At 36.1% G+C, this 27,256-nt stretch overlaps 1 pseudogene; it reads right to left on the minus strand.

The window, feature by feature from the left end:
- Nucleotides 1-8,344: 8,344 nt before the first annotated feature.
- On the minus strand, nucleotides 8,345-9,830 carry LOC143594764 (uncharacterized; annotated as a pseudogene).
- Nucleotides 9,831-27,256: the final 17,426 nt, after the last annotated feature.

The raw sequence follows: 27,256 nt of genomic DNA on the forward strand, positions 1-27,256 counted from the left end.
GTTTTAAATGAAGAATTCTCTAAACCCGTTGTAAATTATAAAGCAATAAGCGTTGTTAATGAACAAAAAGTTTATACATCAGTTTTTAACGAGTATTTTAAAGCGGTTAGCAGTTTTAGCAATTGAAACGGTCATATTTACAAATAAACCATTACAAATAGACAGAATTACAAATTTTGTCCTTTAAAAAAAGCCAAATTACGGTTCGTGTCCTTTTCTAAGTTTCCTTGCAGGCGGTGTACTTTAAACTTTTTTTTCCTACAAGTTATGTCCTTTACGCTAACTGGGTTAGAAAAACTCTGTTAAATCCCATCACGTGAGAAGTATGTGAGGGTAGTTTTGTCTTTTTGCCTACCCTGCTGCTTCTTCTTCTTCTTCTTCTTCTTCTGTTTCTGTGCTGCCTCATCTCACTTCTCTCTCTATGTTCTACCACACCATCACCATAACCACTCCTCAAACACCATCACCACCGCCACCAGCCACCGCTCCATCTCCGATTCCCTCATCCACCATCGTCCTCAATTCTGATTCGTTTGGAATTAGGGTTCTATCACAAAACACCTCTTTTTTAGGGTTTTAATTTCTGATTTTTGTTCATCTCTAAAAACCGTCACCAACCACCATGCCAGAATCGCCGCCACCATCATCACCATGCCTGAACAGCGTCACCGCCATATCTTTTCACTCGTCTTCTCCGGCGGACCTGCAACAGCGTCACCGCCATATCTGATATAGGGATTAAAACTTAAAACGCACCATCAGAAGCTTCAATCATAGTGATTAACTGAACTTAAAGTCGGATTCAATTTGAGTTAATGCACTCCAATGTGTATAAACTGAACCAAAATCTGAGTTTATTCATTTTCTTCCATCTATTGCGAGCATACTCACAGGGTTAATCGAACTAAATCACCCTCTATAACACGATTTGATTTATTGAACTGAAGACCGAGCCTTAATAACACGTTCATCATCAATCCGACTCTAATCCAGGTAACTGTTATGGGGCTTTTGTTGGAAATCAAGTCGGAAACAATAACCCTCTATCAATTTGAAAACCGATAAGGTGACTCCACACGGTGGTTCCACTGCGGAGATAGCTGCCGGAGATCCGGGTAAGAGCTGGTGCTCCGATGTCATTTTAACTGAGTTTTTGCTCAAAAGGACAAAAAGACAAAACTACCCTCACATGCTTCTCACGTGATGGGATTTAACAGAGTTTTTCTAACCCAGTTAGCGTAAAGGACATAACTTGTAGGAAAAAAAAGTTTAAAGTACACCGCCTGCAAGGAAACTTAGAAAAGGACACGAACCGTAATTTGGCTTTTTTTAAAGGACAAAATTTGTAATTCTGTCTTACAAATATTCATATAAACGGTTAAATATCTAAACATATATATTTCATTTCATATTTAATAAAATATACAACGAAACATAAATAATACAAAAAAAAACAACAAAATCCCCAAAAATCCCTTATGCGGAACAAGTTTATCCAGGAAATCCACCTTCATTGTTGTGGCTTTTAGCAATGGCGAAGGATACAGAGGGCCAGGGTGGGCCGCCCCCCTTGTTCTTTCTTCCATTTAGTTTCTTTTCATTTATAGTTTTTTTGGACACCTAGCTACTAGTTAAGAGGTTTTTGTTTTGATATTTAGCATATTTGGCAGGAGTGTTATAAAAGCGGTTCCTAGACGGCCGACCCCTTTGTAGGGAGTACTCGGGGAGTACATGGCTTGTACTCGGACATGATAAATGTAACATAAAATAATTATTGGATATTATATATATGTTATGATAAGCATAATTCACGTCAAAAAAACATAATTCATATGAAAAACAAAACATAATTCAAAATGTTCATGTTTTGTTGTTATGGTTCATTTTTTAATAAAAAAAATAACAAAATAAAAACATTTGGAGGCCAAGTTGACCTTGGAGGCCGAGTAATCCCGAGTACTCCGACTTTTGACCGAGTTGGACATTGGCGAGTAATAGTGGCTGAGTTGGAAAAAGACGACAAGGTTAATGTTCGAGGACCTTGGAATCGCCGATTCCTAGCCCTTGGAATCCGACTTTTACAACATTGTTTTAACGGTGAAAAAAAATCAAACCCTTCAAATGTATATTAAATCATTTTATCGCAAATTAATGGCATCTGTTTGGTGATGTTTAATTGCACAGACTTATGAAAAGAACATATAAATCACCTAAAACGCATGTATCGAAAGCTAGTTCAACATGTATAGACCAATGTAATGTTAAACTTGATTACATTATATTATTAATTAGTTAACGTTAGTTTGTTATTTTGTGCCACGAGCACCGACCTTATACTAATCCGTTAACGGTAAGTACACTGATTTTGGTTGCGGTTCACATGACATTATGATTATTTTTACTTTATTATTTTTTAAATTTTGTCTTGTTGATCCGATACTTCTTTCTATCACGTATTTCCATATGATACATATAGTGTATGTTATATTTCCAAATAGCATACACCATTGATTATTTAAAAAAGCATGACAACTTGAGTTAAAATACATAAAAACATACGTACTTCACCCCGTGACTAAATATGCCATAATTTGTCAATCTCCTCCAAGTTGGCTCAGCCAATCGAGAAGACTTATTATCAAAAGCACGTAATGAGTCATTAAAAAAATGCTTTTTAGTTATTTAAAGAAGTCATATTTGATGGATATTGGTGTGTATATCCTTTTTAGCTTGGATAAGGATACAATCAATCAATCAATCAAACAGATTATTTATAAAAAAAATTCTTAGTCTTGTCTGCAACTATCCTCTTTGTAATGTCTATATTAATGATCTTAGACCAACCACAATGCCGCACCTCACTGTTCTATTTATTTTTTAACATTTAAAAAAAGATTCATTGCTTATACCATATTTCACCTCATCATAACACATGTTTTTATATGTGTAATGTGGAACACTTCACTTCACAGATGCACGCCACTTGTTTAAATTTTTTACATAAAATAGCCCAGTAATGACACTGAAATACATAATTATCATATCCACACCTTTGACGAGTTTTTTTTTTTTTTTTTTTTTATCAAAATGGATTGAGAGAAATAATTATTTACCAATATAGGTTCTTTTGAAAATATTACCAAAATAAGTTTCTTTACCTTTAAATTTATTTTTCTCTTCTATCAATTAATTCATACAGTTTTTTTTTTCTTTAATTTCTTTTCTCTTCATTCAATCAATTTATAAACAACAGTTTATCACGGAGAAGAATCAGAAGATGTATTATCAAATTCATCAATCAATAACCAAAATAAACCATCGCTCTGAATTAACTTTTAACAGCAACGCGAGAATTCTCTATACACACATCCAAAAATCCACCCTCACCTAACACTTGATGATGACGGAATTGAAGCAACTGGAGCAAAATCTGGTGAAGATTTAGGTGCAGAAACAATGGATATAATGTTAATGAAGGTAATTTCGAAATCCAAAACCCAACAAATAAAGAGGAAATATGAGTTGAGTGAGGTATGTATCGTATCAGACAAACTGAAAAAAGAACATGGGTTTTGTGGCACAAAATTCATTCCTTATGTCTATATCAAAAATGGCGTATCTTCCTTATTTAAAGTTACACCAGAAAAACTCATCACAAAAAAGTAGATAAAGGAAAATGCTACAAAAAGTATGAATAATTATTCTTTGATTATTTAACATACAACCTTTTGGAAAATTTTAATAACTTACGCATCTATATATAATCTAATAATAAAGTATGTTTTGTATACTGAACCAAACGGTTTTTAATAATACATTTAACCACTTATTCCTATTTCATTCTCACTTTGATAAGATGATAAAATATTATGTTGTAAAATAGTGGTCAAAGATTCAATTTTTAGCGGTTAAAGTAAAAAAAACTACTGGTTTCTATATTCAACATCGTTATAGCATTGTAGGTATGAGTGTTTAAAGTCGGATATTCGGAGTTTTGAATATCTGAATATTTTGAATTCGGATATCTAAACGGAATTAAAAAAAATAATAAATTCTAAAAATTTTAAAGAACAACTTTAAAAATATTTCAGATATCCGAAATATCCGACAAAATTATCCGAAATATCCAAAAAATTATCCGAAGTATCCAAAAATTATCCAAAGCATCCAAAAATATCTGAAGTATTCGAAAATTATCCAAAATATCCGAAATATTATCCGAAAAATCCGAAAATTATCCGGCCGAAATTTATCAATAATATTTATTATTTAATAATAAAAAAAACATTTTAGATAGTTCAGATATCCGAACTATCTGAAAAAATTCAAAAACACTATCTGAATCCGAGATACGAATATCTATATTTTTGGATAATTCAATTTCTGATTCCGTATATGGATTCAGATTTTTTTAACACCCTACAATGTATTTATTGCCGTTCACCCACGTACATCTGGATCCTAGCTCCGACATCTGGATCGTATTCTTCCCAATTCACATTCGGTTCTCTTCTGGACTTTCCTCTGGCCCAATTAGTTTTCCAGGCCATAACCAGTTCTTTATTTAGCCCATGTTCCTATTTAGCAACTTAGTGGCAAACATAACTGGTTTTAGGCCTAACTGAACCAGTTTAGAAGCGGTCTGATAGGATATTAAAACAAAGTCAAAACTAATTCGGCCCAAACTAGATTGGTTTAGAAACTTGTTTATAGAGAAAAACCATATCGGATAGGATCGGATTGGTTTCAATCCAGATTCAAAATTTGTTTCGTTGTTTCAACACCAAATTGTATGTATGTATGTATGTATATGCTAATCAAATTTTAACCAACGGATCCAAACAGCTACGAGACTGGGATTAATAATACCTGGTTTAAACCTGGCGTATTGTCATCCATACAAAGACTTAAGTAGGCTTAATTGTATATGTTGAGTGACTATGGTACATTCTCAATATTTCATAAAACAATTGTCAATTTTTGTAGATAATAACTAAAATATGTAGGAAAAATTTTAGACAAATGGTATAGGTGTAGAAAAATATATGTATTGTGAAGGTTTATGTGTAATTTGTACATGTAACAAAAACACTCTTATGAAAACTTATTTATGTGATTTGAAATGAACAAAAATATGATTTTAGATTAATTTACGATCTGGGATTTGGTAAAAATTATTTGCAATGAAAAAGAACAAAAAAGATCGATTAAACTACATAAAATAAAATAAAAGTAGTTTTCGAATAATTATTATTGTCATTTGCCAAAAACAAAACTAAATGATAAGTCACAAACAAAAGGAAAAAAAACTGTAAATAATTTTAATCTCTTATCGAACGAATTAAAAAGTCATTCTTGCATAATTCTCTCTTCAGGGTTTAAACACATCTTATTTGATATACAAACAAAATAAATAAAAAGGAGTTTCACTGACAGGTTTATGTAATCATTAAATATGGTACCGACAAAAATTCGTCAATGCCTTATCAAAAATAGGACCATTGTTAATATGTTTACGGACATATGACCAGCTGTATTGCGAAGTAACAATCAAGGGTTTCTTTAGTTTGACTGACATCATTTCACTCAATAATATGTCAGTTATTGTAATTTAATTAAACTAATAATTTTATATTTTTTTAATTAAACATATAATTAATAAATTATAGAATGTTAAACTAAATTACTAAACTACAATAATAAAAAATAAAATTTATGTGTTTAATTGGCAATTGATATTTTGGCTTTAGCTTATGTCTTGTGGCGAAGTTGTGTTGGGCTTGATTTTATCGTATGCCTGGTGGCGTAATTAGTCAAGTTGCTATTAATCTAAGTTAACCAGGATTAACATTACTAGTATTCTAAGTAATCCCAATTAATGTTTAATTCCCAAATACGCTAGCCATAAGAAGTATAACTAGACAAAACCGGTTCATCTTCATTTTCCATATCATCATACATATGTAAACAAGTTCTTCATTCATCGCTAGCATCCTCGTTGCCATTGGTACTGACCTCGATCAATTAGCCCATGAAAAGATAACCGTGTTTGAGATTCTTTTTCATTTTTATGGATGTTGAATGGATTATCTTTTAATTTAATAAACAGAATTGTCCATCATTTATGATGTCATTATTTGGTGACATCATTAAAACATTGTGTTAGTCCTAATATCCTCTTGCTTTGTCTTGAAGACAACCCGGTAACAAATGTTTAAATTATATTTCGTAGACGGATAAGCGCGACGAATAATACACTTAAGATCAATGCTAGAGCGAACGTGGTTGTTAGTTCTTAGGTTTGGCATAAGTTAATATCGATCAACTCTTGGTTCCACTTTAACCTCGGTGTTACTATCAAATCATGTACACAATACACTTGAAGAGTAGGACAACATGATGACCAAAGCCGAAATATTCAATATTTAAGACTTTGTCGAACAATCCATCAGACTTATAATAAAAAGTCGTCCCCACACATAAATCACTATTATGTATGAGCTTATTACAAAGAATCATAACGCCACACTCGTATGCAACTTCAAAAAACATGCCAATATTTTGTCTGGGTCTTTCTTTAAGGAGTGACTGCCGAAAGATAAACATATAGAACTTTCAAAGCCACCAAGATGGTAGCTTATAGATGACCGTCGACTTTATTAATTGCGGATTAATTCGACCATTCGTGATACCACCTTATTTTGTAGTGTTCTATAAATAGTTTTATGTATTTTGACGCTAGTCACACCTTTTAGATCAAGGCCATGAAGTATATTCTAACCCATCTTAATACCACAAAAGCTCCACATCACTCATTTTTTCTCTTTCACTCCATGTCATCCAAAGGAAATGGTTTTACTCATTTAACCCCATCTCTCTCCTATTAATATTTAATTTAAAATCAAAAATTTAGTTTAATTACCAAAATAAATAATAACAAATCAATTAGTAATTAATACATATTTAATGCATATTGTCCTTTTTAACACGTTAGAAGCATAATTCATGGGTCATTTTAACACACTTAACACAAGTATGGAGTAGTTTAATCCATCTTTAAAATGTCATGTCATGTTAACCCATATAGGCCAGGGTTAGAATATACCCAATGGCCTAAGATTAAATATAGTACTCCCACCGTCCTATTATAAGTGTCCTAGTTTAATTTTTCAAGTCTTTCTTGTTTAACTTTGACCGACAATATTTTTGTTTGTGTTATATAATACTTGATATAAAATATATGAATGGATTGGGTTTTAAATGTATTTTACATTGATATAGTTTTCATCAAGTATTATATGACACGAACAAAAATATTTACGGTCAAAGTTGCAAAAGAAAGACTTAAAAAATCAAACTATGACACTTATAATGGGACGGAGATAGTAGCATTTATCCTAGCCATACATTTGGGTCTTAATTTAGAAAGTTGCATGATTAAGTTACGGAGTATTTGATTTTCAGTTTATAAGAAGTTCAAGATCTAATAGTAACTTCCACTAAGGTTTATTATATAATAAGTTTACTTTATATGTTGCTTCACTAGGTTAGTTACCCGTGTAGCACATGAGTTAAAATAAGTAATTTTTTTGTTAAATAATAACATAATGTGAATTACTAAAAAAATGTATTACGTATATAAAGATATATTATACGTTAAAAAAATTACACATTACGCAATTTGGAAATAAAAAGTTGTTAGAAAATTTATAAATCATAAATTATTTCTTTGTTATTTTCTATATCAAAACTTAGTTGTAAATAACTACTTTTTTAAACCAACTCGTGGATCAAAACTCATACTAATCTTAAACTATTTTGACATAAACAATATTTGATACTTTAACAGGTTAAAGAAACCCACCCGTTTCATATTGGTTACTTGTAAATATATAATATTAATAACTAATACAATATATTTTATATTAAACAAATTAACATATTTATGATGATATTAATTTTTTTAGATTATGATGGAATTATTAAAAATTGAAAATAAAATATTAAAAAGAGAAATGTATTTAATATGAGAGAGATAATAGAAAATTTTGTAAGAATCAATATAGTAATGACATGTGGTATTTAAAAAGATTTATTTACTAAATAATATAGATTTGAACACATCCCATTTGTACTTATTACAGATTACTTTTCGGTTTATTTTTGGTTTATAACAGTTGCTCGATATTAAAAGGACCATGAATCTTTTATTCGTGTTAAAGGAGCGAATCGAATTAGTGCAAGTTAATCAAGGCCAAGCTAAGTTAACGTTCATTAAAGTTTATAATAATTTAATCACTTGCATGTTAATGTTAATTATGACATATTCATACTGGGAGGTATTACTATATGAGGGATCACATGAAAGATAGGTAAAAACTATACTAAGTACATTGATTAATGCATAAAAGTAAGAAATTACAGAAACAAGCAACAACTTATAACTAGATGAATCATCATCATCCTCGTTAATGATTACTTAGCTAGCTAGCCAGCATGCAAGCTGACCTTATTGAATTTTTTTTCATTATTTTTATTATTACTTAAACTAGAGGAGGACACACAAAACCAGGTGGAGGGGTCATCCCACAAGTTACCAAGGCTTAAGGGGAATGAAGATGTTTAGGTTGAGAACCTTTAGCCTTATGGTAGTGCAAATACACACTGCTGCTTCTAGCTCAAGCAGCCCTTTAAGCACTGGGCAACACACATTTTCCACTGGATTCCCTAACCCTATATGCACCAATCCTCCTAGTGCATCTACACATGCCCCTAACTTCAATGCAATTTATGGGACATGTTGGCAATATTATACCACCACCTCCTCCTTTGCCACCGCCTCCTTTACCACCACCTCTGCCACCTTTACCGCCACCAGGGGGCGTATACGGTGGACAGGAAGGAGAAGGCGGTGGAAGAATAACCGGTGGAGTGATCACAGGTGGTGGCACTACAACAGGAGGAGGCATCACAATTGGTGGGACAACAATAGGCGGGTTAACAGGAGGGGGATGCACGATAGGCGGATTGACCGGAGGGGGATGTACGATAGGCGGGAGGACAATAGGCGGTCTAGTAACAGGAGGGGGATGGACGATTGGCGGGAGGACAATAGGCGGTCTAGTAACAGGAGGGGGTGAACGATAGGTGGGTGGACAATAGGCGGTCTAACCGGCGGGGGATGCACTATTGGAGGCGGTCTAGTAACCGGTGGAGGGCTTACGATAGGCGGGAGGACAATAGGCGGGTGACCCTTGGGTGGTTTACCTTTAGGTGGGTGACCCTTACCTCCTGATCCGCCATGATGTGGTGGTTTGGTGGAAGGAGGGTGTGGTGTGTGGTGAGGTGGGCTGCATGGTGGACAATTCTTGCAACCAAACACCAAAGGTAAAGAGGTACTTGACATGCAAATCAAGAAGATGTAGAACATGGCTGGGATCTTATTGGAACCCATGTTTAGGGTTTTGTGTGTTTTAGGGTTTGGTGCTAGAAACTATATGTTTTTTTTATAGAAGAGTTGATGAATGCAGCCCGTGAATGTAGAAGTGATGATGCGGACGGCAACTTCGTAGAATTAGAACAAGTCATCATCCTACAACTGTTGAAATCAGGAATCGAAAGTAGAGATTTTGTAATTTTGTTGATGTTGCGAACTACGAAGTCAGTCCGTGAATGTGCATAAAATCCGTAAAGATGGTGATTAATTTCCGTTGATTTCAGAGGCAGTGTAGTCGTGCGCATCTTTCCAAGAAACCTTTGTATTTTCTATTTGAGTGCGCATCATTTTCTATACCAGTTTTCAATTCATACATATTGTTTTGTCTTATGTAATTTTTTTTTTGAATTTGTTTTAATCTTTCTTCTAAGACTTGAATCAATTCTTAAACCTAAATATATTAACCTTTTAAAGGTTTTGTCTTTTCTAATGAGTCACCGACCAATTCATTAGCTAATTCTCCGGCCCAGGAGCTTGTATATATTGTAATTAGCTTTTGGTGGTATGGTTCCAGCATCTTGTAGGGGCTGAACCTTGGTTTAAATGGTAGTTCCTTAACTTGAGAAGTATAATAAACGACTATGACTTACGACAGGAGATACTCATACAACTCTTAATACTAGTTTAATTTTATTAAAAGTCATGCTTGGTTGATAATTAACAAATGGATAGAAGTGATTTTTTTTTCTTAAAAATTCATTTGAATCTTGAAACATTTCTAATAATTCATTATAGCATATGGATTCTTCAACGCTTTATATCATGCGTCCTTGAATCAACTACGCAATGTTATGTGATATGCTCTCAAGTATGCTGTAAGGCCCCGTTACCGGTGCCATACATTTGGTGTTGAATTTACTCATAAATACAGTTCTAAATATCATAGTCAATTAAAACATTCGTGGAATATTAAAACACTCATAAAACATTACATATAAATCTATAACTTGTCTTAAAATATTCTTGTCTTACAATATTAAACATAAAACAACTTACGTCTTCAGATGCCAGATTCTTATTCTTTTGCCATGTGCCCCTGCACTACTAGAAAAGTGTCAATTTTCCTACGAACACAATTTCCGACATACTTCTAACAAAGTTCGTACGGAAAAAAAAATACCAAAATTTTCTTACAAATTTGCTACAACTTATTGACGGAAATAAAAGCGTAGGAAATACGTAGGAAATTTCCGACGGCATTCCGACAAAATAGTTGTTTTGTCAGACATTCCTACACACTTCCTACGGATCTCATTGAATAACATTTTTATAAATACCATTTATAGTTCCTTCAAAATTTTTGTCGAAAATTCCTACCCATTTCCTACAAGAACATACAAAAATCTTTATAACTATTATCAGCTACATTTTTTAAAGGTAACCATTTACGGTTCTGTCGGAATTTCGTAGGAATTTCCGATGCATTTCCTACGGATTTGTATTCTTTTATTAAACAATTATAAAAATCTTTATATTTACAGTTCCGTTGAAATTGCTAACCACACATAAACTTTCCCAAAAGACCATGTTTCTTATTTTATCAAATCTCGTATGCCCACACATCCGCCTTAGCTTCCTCATCTATGTTTTCTCAATACTACGCGCATTTGTCTGCTTGATATCCAACAATTTGTTCTATATAACACCGCATGTCTAATTGCAACACTATAAAAATTCCCATTTGATCTAGTATGGAACATTTTTTCACTCAATACCTTTGTGGCTACTTTCCATCTACACCAATGTGCTTTGATACGATGGTCTACGTCACTATCATATACCTATCACTCTGGTCAAACAATCCTAATTATATGAACTTGATTGACTGTGAGATTACTTGGCCATCGATTGTACTCAATAACCTTGTGGCTACTTTCCATCTACACCAATGTGCTTTGATACGATGGTCTACGTCACTATCATATACCTATCACTCTGGTCAAACGATCCTAATTATATGAACTTGATTGACTGAGAGATTACTTGGCCATCGATTGTTATTTGGGCATCCTCATCGTTGTTTACCCAACCACAGTTGCAGTAAATATACTCAGTCTTAGACTAACTGATATCACATTCACTCTTATCTGCTTCTTGGTAAGCCCACTTGTTGTTGAAAAGGTTGTGGAATTATGTTTGCCATATCTAGGGCTGTAAACGAACCGAACGAACATGAACAAAGCCTTGTTCGTGTTCGTTCGTTAAGGAAATAATGTGTTCAAAAACGGTTCACAGACACTTACTGAACGGGATTTTATGTTCGTGTTCGTTCATTTAGGAAATTAATCCAAACGAATATAACTGAACAAAGATAAATGAACATATATGAACACAAACAAACACAAAACGAATCTAACTCGCTCCTCGTTGTTTGTGCACTTCATAAACTCCCTAAAGATTATTTGTCTGTCCCTTATCATGTCGTCTTGGTAGGGCTATAAATGAACCAAATGAACACGAATAATGTCTTGCTTGTGTTCGTTCGTTAAGAAAATAATGTGTTCAAGAACACTTACCAAACGAGAACTTTTTTTGTGTTCATTCATTAAGCAAATGAATATGTTCACGAACGGTTCACGAACACAAACTAACACAAATAAAATCGACAGAGCCTATAGATTGTGACCAATGTATTCATCAATGTGAATAATGAAAGCATGTAAACGAATTGAACGAACACGAACAAGGGCATGCTCATGATTGTTCATTTAACTTTAAACGAACACATGCATGCTCGTATAACTTAAAATTTTTTCATGTTTGTTCATTTAAATTTGTTCATGTTCGTTCGTTTATTCAATAAATAAACCTAAACGAACTTTACGCCGAACGATTCACGAACAGCTCACCGAACGTCTTGGACAACCTCATGCCACCACCAGGACTCGCTACCTCCACTTGACTTTCCCGTTGTGGCCCCTTAGAAGTAAGACCGTCTCACACAACCCAACCATCTGATTTCCACAAGATTCCTAACAAATTGTTCTTTGTTGTGATACTATGGTCACCATGTCTAAATTTACACATCCGGGTTATGTTTATTAATAATTTGGTTATTTATATAACAAGTAAAGAATAATATGTTGTTTTAGTTTTCGCGTTGTAGCATTTCTTTACTTTTTTGTTTACGTAGATACCCGAAACCCAATTAACTAAACCCGAAACCAATTAACTTGTGAGAGATTTGGGTTGGGTTTCGAGTCTAAAATTACAACTTTGAAACCCGAAGAACCCGACCCAAGAAACCCGAAAGTTGATAAACAAACCCGAACCTACCCCTACTAAATATGTATATAAAATATTATTATCATTGCAAAATAAGTGAAAAATGAAACAAAAAAAAGTTAAAAAGGTCCTGCTCAAAGAGTTCCCACTCACATAAAACCACATCTCCTCAAAAAGTTCCCGCTTGACACTCTCTCCCCTGCTGTGAAAATCAGTTTTCTCCGCTCAAAGTCCTTAATTGGTATCTAAAGCCGAAACAGCGGTGGTTACAACCCCAATTGCGTCTCTCAGCCCCACATGCCCGTCGTCGTCTTCGTCCCTAAGTTCCGGGTTTGAGATTTAGTTTATGGTTTTGACTGCTAATTTGTTTAATGGTTTGACATAGGGTTTGTCTCTGCAGATTCCTTCCATCTTCACTTGTTACACTTTTGGTATAACAGATAGAAATAATGTTTCTAGCTAGTTTTGCAAAGTTACTATATATGCAGAAGTTTCTATGGCAATTTAAAGATAAATTTATATCAGATTCTCAAAACGTTGTTACCGAGACTCATAATTTAGCAGCACAAATTATTTTCTTGATGTGCTATTGGATTATTAATTTTGGATGCTAATTAATATTAAAATTGTTATGACACACACATACTGTGCCATTATTGAGCAATGGAATTATAGCATCTTTTTGCATATACACTTTGATTGCCTTATTTTGTTAAAGCCTTTTTTATATGCATTGGCATATATGTGTTTATTGGTGTTTGTATTTATGTTTCCTATAAATTTATCCAAATTTATTATATGGTGTGTTGACCTAACTTTATATGATTTGATCCGATCAAGTTGCACGGGCTAAATGTCAATCAACACTAGGATGCTAGATGAACTTTATGCGTGGGCGAGTGTGACAAGAGGTAGCAGGAGCCGAATGATCGGGGTACGCTATTTGGATCCTCATTTCATGGTAATTATAATACCATCTACATCTTCTAGATTTGCATCATATATATGTGCCTAGGCTTGCAAGAGGAGGTACTGTTTAATGTTTACTTCTCTAATCTAAGTATTGCACATATGTAATTACGCCTATGTCATCTTTTAATGACGTTACTATCCCATCAAAGGAATAGTTGTGTTTGATTGAAATGTATTTTCTCATTATTATTTTGTAGTAGAAATCAGGTGACTTATAAGCACAGACCATTACAAATTGTTTTATTTGCTTTTAAGTTTCAACAATTTAGTTATCATAAAATAAACGTTCCCAATGCTTTAGCCTAAAAACCGAAAAAACCAAACCATGAACACCCTTATTAACTAACTTAAACCAATGTTAGTGGGTCTAATTCATTTACTAATAGTTTTTGCTTGTTATAGTTCTAATATTTTAACAATTTTCAGGTTCAAAAAGTTATATAGTTGAAATGAAACAACTAGAAAATGATGGAATCAAGAAACAAGTTGCAAGAATGAGTGCAAGAACGGATCAAATGGAAATGGATTGCAAGGAAAATGAAGAAAGGAGGAAAAACAATTTGACGAGTTTATGGGAAGGTTTTAGCCTGTCGGTAGTAATTAGCTTAGGTTTTTTTTTCCCATCATTTTGGATTTATATGTTACCAATGGTGGTTTTGTACTGAAAACAAGTTTTGAATCCATTTTTTTGTGTTTGGTTAAAGTTATAGAAGCAGGTTTTTAATTATGTTATCGTGTTTGTTTAATTTTATAAAATATAAAAAAAAGGTGCAGAATTACATTTATTATCTATTTTTCGGCATAATAAAATTTTAGTTTTTTGATTTATTACTAAAAAATGTGTTAGAAATGTGTAGGAAAAATATAAAATAGAAAAAACCAAAAATTATACTTCCGTTAGAAATTTGTAGCAAACACTTATATATTCTGTCGAAACTGTGTAGGAAGTCTGAAAATCAGAAAAAGTCTTTTCGTCAGAAATGTGTAGGAGATTTCTGGCAGAAATGTGTAGGAGATTTCTAGCCCTGCTTGCGGTGCGCACATATGATGTATATATGTGTGAACCCTCGGGTGGGCAAAAGTGAAATTGCACTAATGTTGACGTTATTTTACTAATCTCGTGAAAATAACGTTAAAAGTGACGGACGGTTAATCAGGCATCATGTAGTGGCGTTGATAGCCGAAAGACAAGGGTACATGCACCGATCAGCCGGTGTCCCGATGATCGAGTGCTATGTGCCTTGTGTTCAAGGCTTGATGCAAAACTACTATCGAGCCGGGGGTCTCACCGGAAGCAGCCTCTCTATCCTTATGGGGTAGAGGTAAGGCTGTCTACATCTTACCCTCCTCAGACCCTACTATAGCTTTGCTATTGGTGTGATATACTGAGTACGATGATGATGATGATGATTTCTGGCAGAATAAATTTGTTGGAAATGTGTTGGAATTTATGTAGGAACGAATTTCCGACGAGGGTTATTCCTACGGCAGTTTTCTGTCGGAAATACGTAGGAAAACAGTGTTTCCTTCGCATTTCCGACGGAAAGTGGTATAGGAAACAACCCACTTTTCTAGTAGTGCTGCTCAAGCCAGCTGTCTCATTCTACTCACTTACGTGCATACTAAAATTCAGCTACGCTGAGTGAGTTCTTGTTAATCATACAACATACCACGCATTCATAATTTAAATACTTTCATACTTTCGTTTATAATATACTCACTTACCTTCATACTTTCTTTCTTTCATTTTTATACCTTACGTTTTAAATAGCATTACGCCTTATAACTTTCGCATATATTATTAGGGTATGCAACCCTTTAACCTTCGCATATATTATTAGGGTATGCAACCCTTTAACCTTACATTACCTCTCATTATCATCTCCATTAATTATATTCATACATATCCCAGTCATACATACTTCCTTATTCACATACTCATATCATACTTACTATACTACACTTTCCTTAACAATACTTGCAATACCCGAAGGTCGTTCACGTACCGTCAAACATACATTCATAATTTAAACATAACTTTCACATTTATCATTACGACATACACTCACCATTTAAGGTAAGTGTATTAACATTCGCATTGAGTATGCACACAACCCCGGAAACATAACAAGGAAATGGGGCTAGAAACTCACCTGAATGCGGTTACGTTCAGAGTTAATGGCTATTCCCTTCTTGAGCTGTGCACGACTAACTGTATAACAATTACACATATCAATTAACTATCACTACCCATATCTTCTTTCTAGTTTAATTATTACCCACAACGAACAGGGGTCCGGGGGCAGCGCCCTGGCAGCATGGTTCTAGGGCGGCAGCCCCTAGCGGGGTCCAAGGAGCAGAGCCCCTGGCTGGGGTCGAGCTGATTCGTTAGTCTGGTTCCATTAATTGTCTTAACACATTTTCCATTTGGATTTTATATTATTATTTTATTCTCTAACTCATTTGCTATAACGAATTAAGCCTGATTCGTTAACTAATTTGTTACTTTTCATGATCTGATTCGTTAGTCTGGTTCGTTATCTTAACATAGCGAATTGGTGCATGATGAATCACCTAATTCGTTATCTGGTTCGTTATCCTAGTTCGCTAGCCTAATTCTTTATCCTAATGAATTGGGTAACAAATCACTTGATTCGTTATCTGATCATAACGAACTGGGAAAACTGATTCATTATTTGGGCATAACGAATTGGTGAACTGATTCGTTACCTTGCCAGAACAAATTGGGTTAATTAATTCGTCACCTTATCCTAACGAATTACACCAATCTTATCCAGACTTTGACTCAGAGGTCAAAGTCAAAATTGTCAAGAACACCATATAGTCAACATATCTTAGATCTGCAATTAAACCTTCGTTTCTCAACGAAACATCACTATTCTAGTACCATTGGATTTGGAATCCCAGCGCCAACAAACCCCAATCCATTAATCATCCGAATATTACGTTTTAAAGGGTGAGATTTGACCATTTCTAAACCTGGTTATTCATTCAACAAATTAATGTATCAAACTGTAATGGATTTCACTGAGGTTTGCTTTGTTGGGTTCGTTTTTATCATTCTCATACAGATCTAAGATCCCCCAAACAAATGCAAACCTAAATGAACGATCCCTAATTATATACGTACCTTAAACGAGTTGAACTACGAACACGGTTAAGACTTGATGTGTTTTGGTCCTTCACGATGATCTAGCACCAACGGGTTTGGGTTTCCACCTTCGAATCTTGGCTCAGGTTATAGGATGGTGTTTGTGTGTGTTTTTTATGATGTAGGCTATGGTGTAGAGATAGATAAAAATGTAAATGTTTAGGGTTTAAGGGGTATTTATCCTCGCAAACTTTTCAAAGATAGTATTGTTATTATTATAAACATAATTGGTAGATGATTTTAAATTCACATTGAAAACAAAAGGTGAATTTGGCATTCTTTTCCCGTCACAACTCTAGTCCTTTTCCACCGACCCACTTTGTTCTACACAACCTACTAAACAAGATGAATTACCATTATAATCAATAGGCATAGGCAACGGATCAACGGTTTTTGAAACGGGAGGAACAAATATCTTTGGTTTTGGTACATGACCAATTCCATTGACCATTTCAATCTCGGAAGGGGTATTGAAACTAAAGTGAAGTAGGGATGTGTAATTGGCGTTAAAAGGTGGTGGGATTACCACATATTCGTACCCTAAACCTATATTTTGTTTCACACCCATCTGTGCTCCAATGATGTCAATTGACTTATCAGACGTCATCTCAAATTTTCTATAGTTTTTTTCTTTGTGATAGCTCAAATTTAAGTTTCTCAATTTTAGCATTTATTCGACTATTTGTGTTTCATGAAACTCAACTGTCTTATTAGATTGAAACAAATTAATATGCAATCTTGCCATGTCATCATGATGAGTTTTGATTCGAGTGGTGTATATCTTATCAGACTTTTATATTCATCATTCATATGTTTAATGCTTAAGTTTTTTTGTATTCACAGCAGCATTCTGAGTTCTATAGTATTCTACATTATTTAAAAAGCTTGGGAGCAAAGATATTTGTGTACCTCCAGAATTTAAGGAGTGGCATGGTTTCCTCCTAGAGTAGAACTTGAGGTAGCTTTGTCTTCATTCATAAATTCCATCCCAGCCATGTTCAATGGGTTTACCAGCTTAGTGAATTGGTGATCCTCCCAATCTGGTTAAGTTGATTCAGCAGACTGAGTGATAATGGCCCTGGTGCTTGAACTTGAGTTCTCTTTGTTTGAATTTCCTTAACCAATTCGTGGAATTATTTGGAACGAATTTAGACCCATTGGCCTCTTATCATTTATAACCACCCCCTTCTCACTATCAGAGACTTCGTGATCTTGCTGTCATTTGTAGGCCTTGCTAGATTGGTGCACCCTCTTGCAAAATGTCCTAGTTCGTTGCAACTCTAGAAACGAAGCTAATCCCTATCAAACCTAATAGTTTTGCTGTTGGAGTCTCTGAATATGTTCTTCCCGTATTTCTTCATGAAGTTTGTGGCCCTATGAACTGCCATGGCCGTGTGGTACATGATGTCAGTATTCTCAATATCCTTTTGGTTGATATCAAGAATATCGCCTTGCTGAAAGAATGGAGGTAGAAGGTTTCTTTGCATTATTTCTTCATGACTAGCCATAAAGGCGTGGAAGAGTGCAATGTGGGAATCATCAACTTGAGTAAACTGGCTTGAGTTACCGGTTTTGCTGTTTGCTGACTTGTTTATCCATTAAGCCTTGAGAGCTAGTTCAACGGCTTTGTTAACAAAGTTTGATGAAGTTGGCTGACTTGCTGATGTCTTGAAGGCTTTGTTGCTATTGTTAAATGTGCAGGTACCCAGAATCCAGATAAAGAAAGCTTAGATGATGGCATAAACTACTCACCTAATCCTGGTACACCAGCTTGGGAAGGTGGGAATCCTGATCAAGAGACCGTTGCAGTTTTTGCTCTTCTAGCTAAGGCTACTACTTATGTGCCCAACAACAACAACAACAACAATAATAATAATAATAAGAAGAAGAAGAAGAAGAAGAAGAAGAAGAAGAAGAAGAAGAAGAAGAAGACATGGCATTACTCCTATGCATACTATTGTACTCGATACCAAATTGATGCCCATCTTGATGAATCTCTCATTATGTATACTCAGCGGCATAGCGACAGCTAGAGCTGGATGATCCAAAGAGAAAACGGCTCGCTCACCTAATTGCATCACTCTCAAATGAAGTCTCTGTCAAAACTTGACATGAACTACTTTAGAAGAGTAGCTGGTGATTGTTCCACTAAGAAGGGACTACATGGTTGGTTCGCCCGTTATGCTCACAAACAATCTAAGGAAGGTAACCCGGATTTGGAAATTAACAAAGGAGAAAATTCCAGGCATCCTACTGAGATTAATCCTCTCACCAGCAAGAAGAAATTGGTCTTGAGATATCCAATGCCAAAGGATGACCTGAAGTGTTTATCTGTAACCATTCAAACCAGACACGTTGAAGGTTTTTTTTAAGGCGTGGTACTTTAAAAGCCAAGCTTGTGAAGTTGTCCGATGTCATGGAAGCATGGGCAATCAATCCTTCTGATTCTTCAATGAGCATATGTTGATTCAATTTGACAAGAAGGACCTCATGAAGCTACACAAGTGTCCTCTGATTGCCATCTCCGCTTCAAGCAAAGGTGATCTTGAACAGATCATCGAGAAGTTCAACAAGTCCGTATGTCACGTCATTGAAGACCCATTAAAAGATGAGGATCTAGCATATGAGATGGACTGAAGATGGAAGCTAACAGGAAATAACACTAAAGACAAGAAGGAGATTGTTGGGCCCTATTTCGTATTTTAGTCTTTTGTTTTATTTCATAGTATTATTGATGTATTAAGTTAACTTTCGTTTTGTTTATTTACATTTGGGCCCGAGGCCTTGTAAACAAAAGCCCTTTGGGCCGTGAATAATGGAAGTGGGCATGGCATGGCTTCACCTATAAAAGGTGAAGCATGCGCACGCTACAATATCCTTTTGAAAACCTTATCCATACTTTATCTCCAACTCTTTCTCTCTCTATCTTTCATTCCTTTTTCGGTAATAATCCAAACACTCACGATCCGAGATCCCGATTACACAAAAGTGGTTTCCGCTTGTTTGGTGTGAGATTGATCCAAGAACATAGTTGTTTGATCCCGGTTTGAGGAACTAGATTTGGTATCAGAGCGGGTTTGAATCAACTGATTCAACTTTGTTCTTGATATTCGGGTTCTATTTCTGATATTACCTGAACCTAGACGTTAATCTCTTGATGACCTATTGAAGTTTGAAAATAAATTTTGAAGATATTGGAAATGAAGTTGGAAATAATTGAGCTAGAAGGTTGTCTTTGTAGATCTGGTGTTTCAGAATCTACAAGTAGCCGGATACAGTTCCGTCATGCGCTGAAATTCCGTCGAGCCTAGGGTTCTTCTCCGGCGACGATTGCAAAGATTGGAGATGTACCAATCAAACTCTGATGTTCAGTTTGTATCCAATGAGTGTTGAGTATCTCTGATTGTTGTGGGATGTCGGTATTCAGGTGGAAGGATGAAGAAATCGGTTGTCGTATTGGATTATAGTTTTTCGAAAGACGGTTGTCGGTTTCCAATCTCGAGGTTCAATGTGAGACAGGCAGATATCACATGGTGGTTGATTTCGATGGTTGTGGAGTTAGGTGCGGGGGCTGGTGATTCTAAGGCTGATGAGAGACGATGGTTTAAGGAGGAGTCGGTGATGTTGGTTCTTGGCCACGTTTGGAGGGTGGCTGGTCGGAGGATGGTTTCCGACACTTGGTGACCGGTTGGAGCTCGGTGAAATGGTGGTTGGTGACCTATGATACTATATATCTGGTGATGGTAACCAGATTAACGATTTTCCGGCGGTGGACTAACGGATGGTGGCGGATGTGGTAGTGGTGAACGTGGCGTGGTTGGAGTTAGCAGATGACAGCACTATTGAGTGGATGTTCCGGTGACCTTATCTGTTTTCCGGTGAACTCCAACGAGTTTTCCGGCGAGGATCACAAATGGATGACAGCTGATGATTGAATGAGATGCTACTATGGTTACGGTTTGTTGGATGAAGTAGAACTCTCATGTTGGGTCTGGTTCTTGTGTGGGTTCTGATTTAAAAAGGATGGACTAAGTGTGTGTTAAGCTAGTCATGCTTTTAGGCTAGTAATTTTGTTGGGGCTATAATGTGAACCTTGCATGATTATTTGGGCCTGATTGATCACATATTTGGACGGGTTATGGGGAACTATTTATGGTCGAGTAAGTCATTTATTCTTCAAGCTAGATGATCAAAGAAAGTCAATATTGATCAGGTTTTTCGTCGAAAAAAATATGATATTACAAGTCAAGGGGTGATTGTAAGGCAAAAAATTGTGGCATATGATATCAAAAGAACGAGTCCTGATAAATATATTAGGTCAAACAAATAATTAAAGTGGGCGAGAAATCTGGATACGAGACGAGAGCTTTGGTGCACAAGTTTAGCTTCAACGAGGAGGTCTTCTAGAATATTTTTCTTTTGCTATAAATATTACCTTGTTGTTTAATTTGTGCGTGTGTTTTTTTTGTAATAAATCACCAACCCAAGGAGAGCTCACCTTGGGTGGGGTCAGTTCGTTTATTATATATTTAACCTTTTGCAACCAATAACGAGATCATTCGTTTATCTTATCTTTATTTGTTTTCGTTCGATCAATTGATTTACCGCACCCGTCTCGATCGTTTATCAAGAACAAAATGCGTTCGTTGTCGGATCCGATGTTGGGACCTACACATAATTATGTAGAAGTCCAACATGACATGGGTTGGAAATCGAGAGATACGGTAGTGATAGATGTGTGGCGATATATACTTAGTGGTCAAGCAAAGTGGGTTGGTAATTGAGAAAGACAATGGCGGTGGTTGTGAGGTGGTTGGGCGACTAGCGCTTTTGATAGAGAAAGACAATGGTGCGGTGTAGTGGTGGGTTCTAGAGGGGGTTCAATTTCCAGCGAGTAAAGTGAATCGATTTGGAGAAAATTAAACCGAGTGTGTCGACAAGTTTAACGTAAATGATAATTTGACATTATCAATGACGGTGTTTACATATATATATATATATCTATAATATATATAAACGAAAACATAAAAATCCTACGTGTCGCGATGTGGTCGCTCCCTCTTTTTTTGGAGTCACCAGATTTGCTTGATTTTTAAATGAATGCTTCTCATGCATTTGACCCGAATTCATGGGTATGGGTCTTACCAAACCCAGATATTCCTAAAACGGGTTATAACATCTCATTAAATTAAAAATTATTCTCACCAAATTATTGATGTAAAAATCCTATAAAATAGGATATACTAAAAATTAATATCTTATTTATTTTAAAAAAGACATATATATTATTTAAATTAAAACACCAATTTTATAGAAAAAAAATAAACGGGTTTTGGGTCTCATCAAACCATAAGTATATTATTAACTTTCATAAATATTATTTATAATTAAAAAAACCAATTTTATACTAAAAAAAATAAATGGGTCTTGGGTCTTATCAAAACTTTTAAATCGGGTTATAACATCTCATTTATTTATGAAACAATTTATCATCAAACCATAAGTATATTATTAACTTTCATACAATAAAAAAAATTCAAAAATTAAATAAATATTAGAACAAACAATATAAAACAACCCCCGTAATACGGGGGATAAAAACTAGTATATATATATATATATAAGTGGAATCTATAGAGAACTCTTTTTAAAAGAGAACTACTAAAAATTATTTTCCAACTTAAAAAAAAAAACAATTTTGCAATTTTTTTTCTTTCCTCCTGCAACCTCTATGACCTCTGTGACCTGTTTTTTTTTTTTTGCGATGCCTGCTTACGGGGAGACACTGCAACCTAGCTCGCGGTTTCGGCGACTACTTCGCCATTTAATGGCCCATACGTAGAGATCCCACTTGTTGAGCCTCCCCCGATCGAGGAGCCGGAGGTTGATATTCAGGGCGCCGAGGTTGACGGTGATGAGGACGGTGATCAGGTACGTTATATTTTATCGTTTAATTTTTTTTGTATCTTCGTCTTATTAACGTTAACTTATCGTGTTCATAACAGCCACCGCATCAGCACCCGAAGCACGTTCCGCGTACACATCGCGTCGTGCGTTTGGATCCGGCCACTGACTCTCGAAATACAAAAAAAGAAAACAAACATACAAAAAACGAAAACAAACATAAGTCGTTATGTATAAATTATTATTATATAAATCTCGTTCCTTTTATTTTGTACGTTTTTAATTTTAAATTGTTGTTTCTTTGTAACCTTCCAAAACCGATCAAAAAACGTTTACACCCGAGCCACAAAAAAAACAAAACAAACAAAAGAAAATAAATAAAACAAAAGATAACAAAAAGACAAAAACATAATAAAATAACAAAAAAAAGACATCAAAATGACAAAAAACACAAGTTTCCAAATGATGTTCAGTTTGTATCCAATGAGTGTTGATTATCTCTGATTGTTGTGGGATGTCGGTATTCAGGTGGAAGGATGAAGAAATTGGTTGTGGTACCGGATTATAGTTTTTCGAAAGACGGTTGTCGGTTTCCAATCTCGAGGTTCAATGTGAGACAGGTAGATATCACTTGGTGGTTGATTTGGATGGTTGTGGAGTTAGGTGCGGGGGCTGGTGATTCTAAGGCTGATGAGAGACGATGGTTTAAGGTGGAGTCGGTGATGTTGGTTCTTGGCCACGTTTGGAGGGTGGCTGGTCGGAGGATGGTTTCCGACACTTGGTGACCGGTTGGAGCTCGGTGAAATGGTGGTTGGTGACCTATGATACTGTACATCTGGTGATGGTGACCAGATTAACGATTTTCCGGCGGGGGACTAACGGATGGTGGCGGCTGTGGTAGCGGTGAACGAGGTGTGATTGGAGTTAGCAGATGGCAGCACTGTTGAGTGGATGTTCCGGTGACCTTATCTGTTTTCCGGTGAACTCCAACGAGTTTTCCGGCGAGGATCACAAATGGATGACAGCTGATGATTGAATGAGATGCTACTATGGTTACGGTTTGTTGGATGAAGTAGAACTCTCATGTTGGTTCTGGTTCTTGTTTGAGTTCTGATTTAAAAACGATGGACTAAGTGTATGTTAAGCTAGTCATGCTTTTAGGCTTGTAATTTTGTTGGGGCTATAATGTGGACCTTGCATGATTATTTGGGCCTGATTGATCACATATTTGGACGGATTATGGGGAACTATTTATGGTCGAGTAAGTCATTTATTCTTCAAGCTAGCTGGTCAAAGAAAGTCAATATTGATCAGGTTTTTCGTCGAAAAAATATGATATTACAAGTCAAGGGGTGATTGTAAGGCCAAAAATTGTGGCATATGATATCAAAAGAACGAGTCCTAATAAATATTTTATGGTCAAACAAATAATTAAAGTGGGCGAGAAATCTGGATACGAGACGAGAGGTTTGGTGCACAAGTTTAGCTTCAACGAGGAGGTCTTCTAGAATATTTTTCTTTTGCTATAAATAGTACCTTGTTGTTTAATTTGTGCGTGTGTTTTTTTTTGGAATAAATCACCAACCCAAGGAGAGCTCACCTTGGGTGGGGTCAGTTCGTTTATTATATATTTAATCTTTTGCAACCAATAACGAGATCATTCGTTTATCTTATTGTTAGGGCACGGAAATTTGACACTATGGATACGTTATCCTGACATATGTTCTTGGATCAGTTATCCTTAGACAGATCCTGTCAGGATCAGTGGTTCTTAGTACTTGGTATTATTAACAATTGTTTTTTGTGTGTATGTTGTTATTTAATAAGTATAACGGCTCCAAGACTTATTCCACCGGATATCTCGCTATTGGACTTGTCAAACACGTGGTCAAATGGCTATAACACGTTTAGTGAGAAGTGGCGGATTTATAGGACTTCTTGTTGTGTCACAAATAACTGAGTACTGAGGATTTGTTATTCTTGAAGACATGCCTGGATCAATTATCCTTCTGAAGAGTTCCAGAGCTATGTCAGGATCATGGATCCTCGGTATTTGATGCTGTTAACGGTTGTTTCTTATATGAAGGCTGATATTTATCAAGTGTAACGGCTCAAGGACGTGGTCTACCTAAAATTATGCTACAAGGCACCTCTAGCACGTGGTCAATAGTGAAGACTAAGCTAGTGGGAGTAGTGCCATAAAAATAGGAGTTAGTTAGCCTTTATTTTCTATTTATATTGAGATTATGATCAAAGTTAGGTCATTACACACCCATTAGCTGCAGACATTTCACAATACTCTGTCAAGAACTCTCTCTAGCAGTTCATACACACACACACTTAGATATTCTTTGTAATCTTTGATCATATCTCCACCTTTGTAACCCGATTTTCACCATTAATAAACTTGACGGTGATAGTTTTCACCGTCCGGGGTTTTTTGTGCCGGAGATTACTATAATCACGTACTATCCGACCAAAGGTTACCTCGTTGATCCTTGACCAAAGTGATTCGACCAAAGATTATCTTGTTAATCCTTGACCGAAGTCATTTTATCAAAGATTGTCTTGTTAAGTTTTGACCGAAGTAAGATTATCGTAATTAAGGGCTTTTTCCCTCGTGATCAAATCACGGTGTTCATCTCTATTTCGTTCATATAATCGTTGTTATCATTTTAGCATTAAACCTCACATAACAGATTTGGATACATTATCCTTAGTAGATTTTTGTCCAAAACAATTTGGCGCCCACCGTGGGGCAATTGGTGCTATAATCCAGATTATTTCCTATCAATTTTCAACCTTTCATACCCATATCACTATCAATGGCCTCTCAATCAACCTTTGCTTCATCAACTATGCCATCTTCGGTTTCTCTCACATCAAGGACTTTGTCAACGATGCCTCCGCCAATCACGGGAGCACAACGGCCTGCTGCTGCTGGAAGCAAGACGCAACTACCAGTCTTTCAGAGCTCAAAAACCGCTGTTGCTGCGCCGGTGGTTAATGCTAACAGTGATGTTTCATCTATGTTTTCGCAGGTTCAAGCATACATGGAGCAGCAGAACAAGACTAACCAGAGGATCCTTCGTGAGATTGAAGATCTCAAAAAGATTAAGAGGCCAGCAGAGGATCTCACTCCCCTGATGCCCAGGATGCTGGATTTCACCACTCCAGGATCCATGGCTCAGCTTTAGCAAGGATCATCCATCCTTCACCAGGGGTCCATGGGTCAACCAGCTCAAAGATCCTCAACCTTTCAGCAAGGATCATCCATCCTTCACCACGGGTCCATGGGTAACCCAGCTCAAGGACCCTCAACTTTTCAGCAAGGATCATCTATCCTTCAACAGAGGTCCATGGGTCAACAGATTCAAGGATTCTCGTTGGTTCAGCCAGGATCATCTATCCTCCAACAAGGGTCCATGGGTCTGCAAGCTCAGGGATCTTCATTCTTCCCGCAAGGATCATCTATCCTCCAACAAGGGTCCATGGGTCAGCAAGCTCAAGGATCCTCATTCTTCCCTCAAGGATCCTCTATCATTCAGCAGGGATCCATGGGTCAACAGACTCAAGAACACTCGATCTTCCACCCAGGATCATCTATCCTAGATCCGAGGTCCATGGGTCAGCAAATTCAAGGATCATCGATCTTTCAGCAAGGACCTTCAGTCCTTAATCCAGGATCGATGGGTCAGCAGGTTCAAGGATCCTCCATGTTCCAGAGAGGGTCATCAATCCTTCAACAAGGGTCCTCTGGGGTGTATCACCAAGGATCCTACAACTCTTAGCCTCATGGATCCTTCTACCAGGGCCAAGGATCCTTAAGAGTTCAACACCAACGATCTTCTGAAATCCATGAAGGAGATATAATCCCCATGCAGACCATAGCTTCTGGTGGACCAACTCCTATAGCAGACGCTTGTTACATCAGTCACTCTTCTGGAATGCCGACTTTCACGCAAAAAAGAGGTAACTTGTATGATCCTATATCCTTAGATGCTAACTGTGGTTCCATGCAGGATGCAGGTATCAACCAAGCTATGGCTAAGGAACTACAAATACTCAAGGATATGATATCCAACATACCAAGGGTGATCCGTCCAATTCCTGAGATACCAGAAGGAAGCCACAAACTGTCCAGATTTTCTCCACCAATCTGTGACGCGAAGATCCCAAAACGCTTTCAACCCCCCAACATGAAAGTGTATGATGGTACCACTGATCCTGAAGAGCATGTAGCCCAATACATGGAAAGGATGGAGATCAATCCGATTCCTGAGAGACTCAAGGAGGCTTGTTTGTGAAAGGGTTTCGGATCCACACTGACAGGATCTGCACTTAAATGGCTGCTAAGTCTTCATCCTTATTCTGTTACATCTTTTTCACATTTAGTTAACTTGTTCAACAGCCATTTTTCTTGTAGTAGGAAATTTGAGAAGTTAACTAGTGATTTATATAGAGTTGTCCAACCTTATGATGAATCC

The sequence above is a fragment of the Bidens hawaiensis genome, unplaced genomic scaffold (assembly GCF_021521415.1).
Source record: "Bidens hawaiensis isolate Kalapana, Puna unplaced genomic scaffold, B.hawaiensis_p1.1 tig00044173_1, whole genome shotgun sequence".
Classification (NCBI taxonomy): Eukaryota; Viridiplantae; Streptophyta; class Magnoliopsida; order Asterales; family Asteraceae; genus Bidens; species Bidens hawaiensis.